At 40.2% G+C, this 7,209-nt stretch overlaps 1 pseudogene; it reads left to right on the top strand.

The window, feature by feature from the left end:
* The first annotated feature begins 1,175 nt into the window (after nt 1–1,175).
* Nucleotides 1,176–5,872, top strand: LOC137204897 (bolA-like protein 3 pseudogene; annotated as a pseudogene).
* Nucleotides 5,873–7,209: the final 1,337 nt, after the last annotated feature.

The following is a 7,209-nucleotide window of genomic DNA, read 5'->3' on the forward strand; positions in this document are numbered from 1 at the left end:
CAAGTAACAATATCATATACATAGTTTATCATTTACTCAGCCCAACAGCTTTGAAATTTTGTAATTTTGGCAACTATCTTTAAAGTTGGAGGACTCCCTTTATCTCAAATTTTGCATACAAAATAAACTATTAATATTTTAATAATTTTACTTAATGCAAATTTGTATGCTATGTAACTGTGTTGCATTTATTGTGTCCAAATCACCATTGAAGTTACTTTGAAATATCATTGGCCCTGTGCACTTTTAAACTTTTCAGATCCCCAACTGTGGGAGTATGTTAGTAGCTTCCATAGTTTACTTGACTGGCACAGCATCTAAGGTTTGCAAAATATTTTCTCCCATCTTCTCTCATTTAGGCATTATAACCACTGTGTTCAGTAGGTAAGTAGGTTGAAATATATTCTCATTTGAACAAACTGATGCTCATGGGCTTCATTTCCAGCTAGTAATGGAGCCAGAACACAAATCTAGAATTCCCGATTTTAAATCCAGAGACCTTTCTCACCAAAAATGAAAGGAATCAGGTGAGGAGGAATGTAATTATCTGTCAGATGAACAAACCATCACTGTTAGGACCATCCGAGGGAGCACTATGAGGTAGAGTGGTCAGGAAAGCTTTACAAAAAACAAACCAAAAAGAGGAAAAAAAACAACCTGGTGCTTGAGCCGACTTTTGAGGGAATTGGGCAGAATTGTTGAAGGGCACAACTTGGCTCAGTGGAATGGTATGTGAGAGAGAAAAAGAGAGAGAGAGAGGAAGAAAATTTAATAACTCATAGTTTTTCAAAGAAGACCATTATGGACAAAGCTTCACTGGGGTCACAGATGGTGGCTAACACAGGGGTAAACTGCAGCAAGGATCACCAGACCAGAGCAGACAGGCTGCACCTCCAGCCTCTACTGTGGGAAGGCCTATGTGTGCCATGATGCCTAGTGCTGTGTCATGGAAAGAACACCAGTCTGGGAACTGGAAGTCCAAAGCTGGTCCAAATATTGTCTCTGCCACTTAAATATTCTTTTGGGGAAAGCAAGCTTTTTATCCTCTGAGAGCTTCATTTCCCACACCTGGAACATGACTGCTGCCTTGCCTGGTTCACAGGAAACTGAAGGAGTAAATAAGCAGCGTTCTATGGAAGGACTTTAACCTGCTATGTAAATGTGAAGGGGCACCTATGCGGAGTGGAGTGGAATTCTGGCTAATGAAGGGGCTCTGCGTGACGATCTACTTTAGGCACTTACTAAAGAGCAAGTAAAAACAAAACCCCTTGTTCCCTTTGTATTCTTGATAAAATCTCTTTGTGATTTTTTTTCTACTACGAAATCAATATATGCTCACTGTGAAAGACATTCAAATAGCCCAGAAGTGAATAAAGTAGAAATGCAATTTGCCCATCTCCCACCCACCCTCATCCCATTCCCCGGAATAACCACTGCCCCCAGTTTGGTGTATACCCTCACGTAGGCCAGACATCTTCAGCACCATGATGAAGACGGCACAGGGACAAAGCCCAGATGCCCATCCTCAGCCCCATCTGAGGAAGGACACACACTCTTGACCCTGACCTTGGCCCTGGGCTCTGAAGCATAATGTCAGTGCTAACGTTGACTAGCATCTTGCCAAATGCCTGCATGTATTTCTGCTGTATTACTCAGCTAGAACTGGGAGTTTCGACTATTTGGATGCCACTTCCCATTTCTGACAAAAAGAAGAATGGTTTGCTGTCTTCAGTCTGATTAGTGGCTGTTTTAGCCAGCCTGTGGGACGTGGCCCTTTTTCCTCACAGGCACTGGCATGTCAGAACCAGAGGAGCCGTGGCCAGCTCGGGCTGCTGCTGTAAACCAGGCCTGTTCAATTTGATGCGGAGAGCCGGACTTCCCAAAGAGAGCCCGGGCTCACTCTGCCAGGGGTGCTCTCAATTCCTGATTTATAATACCTTCCTGGAAAACCAGGTGCAAAACCCAGGTTTATAAATCAAGTATTTTTATTTAGGATTCACTGGCACGATTTGAAAACCTGTTTCAGGACTTGTAAACCTGTGTTAGGATTTGTAAACCCATTTAAGGATATGGAAATTACTTTTTGGACTTACACTAAAAACAGTTTGGCTACAACTACCATTAGGAAGAAGAGAGACTCATAAATCAAAAGCAGGCTGCTAAGATTTGCTGGCAGTTTCCATAAATTAAATCCTGGGTTTATAACTTCAGGTGAGTACAGATTAATAAATCCAACTTGTGAATCATCCCCAAAAAAGTACAAGATTTTGATTCCAATTTGAAATATTACAGAGCAACATCACTGTTGATATCCTACTGATAAGCTAAACATTTCAAAGTAACGGTAATAATCGATTAAGATTAGAATCGGTAATAATCGATTAAGATTATAACTTCAGGTGAGTACAGATTAATAAATCCAACTTGTGAATCATCCCCAAAAAAGTACAAGATTTTGATTCCAATTTGAAATATTACAGAGCAACATCACTGTTGATATCCTACTGATAAGCTAAACATTTCAAAGTAACGGTAATAATCGATTAAGATTAGAAGGATTTGATATATAGAACCAATAGGTCGTTGCTGGAAAATCTATGGGAAAGGTGGTCTGTGCTTCTCTCTGCCTTGCTTTGAAAGAGCTGAGGAAGTCTGAGACTACAGACTGGGCATAGGCTGGTGAGAAGAAAATCATTACATCAACTCTGAAATCCCAGGTCACTTTGGCTGTGAACTGGAGATATTTAACAAATGTTCACTCTCCACAATACAAGCCAAACCTCCACATTTTATCTCTTAGATCTCATTAGATGTTATACTTCCTGAATAAAAATATGGCCCAAGTAGGCTGATCACAGCTGCCGAGATTGTTATTACAGAGCAATGATCCTCAACTGGGGCAATTTTGTTCCCCCTGCCCCCAACTCCCCAGTAATATTTGGTAATATATGGAGACATTCTTGGTTGTCATAACCGGGGGAGTGCTACTGACATCTAATGGGTAGAGGTCAGGGATGCTGTTAAACATCCTACAATGCAATGAGTAGCCACCACAACAAAGAAATGCTGGCCAAACGTCAGTAGTATGGACTTTGAGAAAACCTGCCACAGAGGAATCTTTAGCACAAGCCAGTACAGAATGACCGCATCAGGACCCTTCCACCTCTGGTTCCAGTGATTCTGCCATTCAGAATAACTAAGACGCTTTTTTCTTATTTAGTTAATCTAAGAGGAGAACATGTTGAAAATTTATAATGTAGTGAATATGGTAGATCACATTATGGATATGCTTTGCCGCCTCAAATGTGCTCTAGATTTGATCAACAGGCCTTCTTCAGAAACTGAAGTTATAGCATTTGGTGAAATTATATGATTTGACCGGAGAGACCAAGTATGAAAACAAGTATGTGGATTAGGAAGGAAACGCAAGGCAAGAATTCTTTCAGGTTTTGTTCAACAGTTTTATAAAGCAACCCCACGTATTGAATTCCCTGGGAGCCTGAGACCCTCTTGATTACATGGTGTTTGGAATAAAATAGAACAAATCCCACGTTTTTTTATTCTGACCTGAAAAAGATTTCTAAATGATCACCTTGGGTGTTCTTTCCCTCTACTTATTGCTGTGTTCTTCCATCTGAATTACTACTCAGCATCACCTAAGAAGTCAGCTGAATATTGGCCAATTGTAAGAAGACAGTCTCATATTGAGACTATAGCAGCTCTCCTTAGACTTGCCCTACTCGTGGGCCCAGCCATTACAAGAACCTAAAGATGGAGACAGGACTCGACATTCAAATGGTGCACTTGAAGCACACAGTGAAGTATATTGTGTAAATGCAAATGAACAGATATATGGCGTTGTAAGAGCTCAACCACTTGTGCAATTAGGAAGGAAATCAGGATTAAGAGTGCAGCACCCAGCAGAGCACTCAATTCTGCAAAGGGAAAAAAAAAGTTTAAAGAAACTTGGTATGGTGACTCAGGTCTTTGGAGAGTTTAAATCCAAAATATCTGAGATGCAACCAGTATGTAGGTAACTAGAATCATATCCCACCCCACCTCCTGCCCTCTGCAGGAGTATTTCCCCACTGATATTTAGTATTTCCCCACTGATATACTAAAATGCATATTATTCCCCTGACTTAGGCAGTGTTTTGTCCCATTGAATGAACGATGTATGGTTCTAACCCAGTAGCTGCCAAAGTCATTTTTCTCACCATAGGATCCTTAAGCATTCAAGCTACATAGAGACCAGCAAGAAGAGCCTTCCACCAGATCATTTGGATCGCTTATAGAAGCTTTCTGTAGAACTACAGATTGCAAAGGATTAGGAAAATACCGAATTTCTTGGAATTTCATCATTCTATGTGAGACAGCACTAAGCAAACATAAAACCTGATGGCTAGAAGCAGTGACTTCGCTTTATATTAATTCACCCATATAGTAGATGAATGCATAAGAAAGGAATAAGAACACATGTTCAGGACGACCCCAAGAAAAAATTCAAAATAATTGATATTTGTTATTGAAAACCTACTCCTTCTCTCACTGTTCTCCACTTCTACCCAACAAGCCTGCTGCCCAAGATGCTCCATATGGACAAGCTCTCCTTTGACAGCATACAGCCCATGTCCATAATCTTTTCAAAATTCTTTTCTCTCCAACCACACCTGCCAGAATCTTCATCTACAGTCTTCAGATTCACAATTCATTCAGCAACGAATCATTCAGCCAACATTCATTGTGAACCTAGGTTTTCCCAGGCTTTGCTAGGTGTTGGGATACAAAGATGAATAAGCCACTGTCTGATACTGAGGTACTCATATCCTGAAGGGAGAGACAGGCATGGAAATAAATAATCCTAACACAACATATCCCATGTGCTGAAAGGAATACATTTCAAGGTACGGTGGTAGTACTGAGGAAGGCGGTGAAATCTCAAAAGGTGACAGTGCTTGAGCTAATTCTTGATATATGAGAGGCATCTAGGAGGAGGTAGAGCAGAGAAGTGTGGGAAGACCATTATAAATGAGGAAACCGCAGGGTCAGACCCAGATTCATAAGGAGGCCAATGCTCAGAGTATCCGAAAAATGTGGCATGGCTGGAGCGATGGTTTTCAGCCAGGATAGGGTATAGGAGGAGAAGGTGGTATCAAACTCTCCTATATCAAACTACATGACCCATCAAAATGCACACGGCTGGAGTCCAGGATGCAGGTGAGGGACTCATGAGAGATAAGTTGCAGAGAAATGCTGGAAAAGTAGATTTAAATGTGACAACTAGATAATCCAAAGATTTAATCACTCTCAAGTCCTAGTAATATGCTTTCTTCCTTGTGTTTTCTCTTGTTTTCTGCTAACTTATACCTATCCACAAAAATATCTTACCCTTTAGGTTGGTATGATAAGTGATACGGACCTCACAACCGTCGCAATTTCTTACAGCAGTTCGTGAAATAGCATCCATTAAAGTGGTAAAAAAAGGAACAGAGACGGCGGGCCGTGTCGGCCGGGCCCGGTGGTGTGGAGACCCTCGGCGGCAGCGCCTCTGCTCCGCGGAACCGCCGGCTTCTTCGCCACTGTGCCCAGCGCATGTTTGCCTCGCAGACTGAGGGGGAGCTCAAAGTGACCCAAATTCTCAAAGAAAAGTTTCCTCGAGCTACAGCTATCAAAGTCACTGACATTTCAGGAGGCTGTGGGGCACTGTACGAAATTCAAATCGAATCGGAAGAATTTAAGGAGAAGAGAACGGTCCAGCAGCACCAGATGGTAAATCAGGCACTAAAAGAAGTCGTCAAAGGTATGCACGAGTTGTGGATATTTAGCTCTGTCCCCAAACACTGACCACGCACGCCCTGGCTGACTAGATGTTGCTGCTAAAAGCTTGGATGAATCTTATTGTCACCATTCTTTCCTAGGCATATGACAAAAATTATCTATTTTGTTCACAGACATTTCCATATTGTAATTATAGAAGAATATGGTATCTATTTAGATGTTAATTAAAGGCAACAGACAGCTTAAAAAAAAAAAAAGGGACAGAAGAGAAACTAGGGGTCTAGAGAGTCCATAAACCATATGATTAATTTCAGGATAGCTCATTATCAACTTTATTGGGAAGCTTTTGTCATCAAGATTTATTCACCTTAAGAGTAGTCACACACAGAGAAGTTAAGGAAACATCACTAAAACATGTCAAACTAGACTGGCTAAATTTAGCACCTGAGTATGGAGTTTAGGGAATGATCCTAGGGATATATTAAATACATACAATATTTCCTCCTGTATCTTCAAAGAAAAATCTTACTTCTAAACTTATTTCTAGTTTCTCTCAGGACAGAAAAAACAATCTCAACTGACTACCCAAATCTTTTCAGTAAAGTCTTTCTGGTCTTACCTGTATCAAAACCAACAGGAAAGTGAATTTATATGAGAAATAAATCTACATAAGAAACATGAAGGGAGGAGAACTGATAGATGCCTGGTTTCCGATTTGCAGTTTCCGATTATTTAGAGCAATAGCTCCTAAGACCTGATGCATGTAAATCAGTCTTAGTCTCCCCAGGCACTCATGGTGAAGGCTGGAGGGCTCTGCTCAGCGAGTGTCAGCTAAATTCCTCCCGTCTGCTCAACAGAAACCCCAGTTTATGAGAGAAGGAAGTCATTGATTGAAAAAGGCTATTTTTGTAAAACTCTGGTGGTAATGTTCAGTGAAATGATAAATGAATAGGTTTTTACTGGCAAACTACAGTAATTAGGCTGTTCCTCATTTCTTTATTGGAGGCAGATCTAGATGTTTAATCATCATCATGTGATCATTTACTTTTAGCAAAGCATTACTATTGGAAATATATATTTACTCGGCCCCCCTCCCCTTTTTTTAAGGTGGTGATTAAGGGAAAAACAAAGTTTTAAATCATGCCTGTAGTTTAGGGAGAAACAGGACACTAATTTTCAATTTTACATAATTTTAGTACTTTTTTTCCTGATTTTCATTGTAATATTATGTAATAGTATAACAGTACTGCATAAAATGTGAAAAATATGTAAGATATTAGAAATTCCACTTTCCTAAGAAAACCATCGTTGTTAATATTTTGGTGAATTTCCTCTCAGCCTTTTTTCTTTGGGGTTTTACTTTATAATATTCACAAAATAGCAAGATTTAAACTAGTATCAAACACAGAAGCATTCCAATAAAGGTAGCAA

This window comes from Pseudorca crassidens, chromosome 13, assembly GCF_039906515.1.
Source record: "Pseudorca crassidens isolate mPseCra1 chromosome 13, mPseCra1.hap1, whole genome shotgun sequence".
NCBI classification, from domain to species: Eukaryota; Metazoa; Chordata; class Mammalia; order Artiodactyla; family Delphinidae; genus Pseudorca; species Pseudorca crassidens.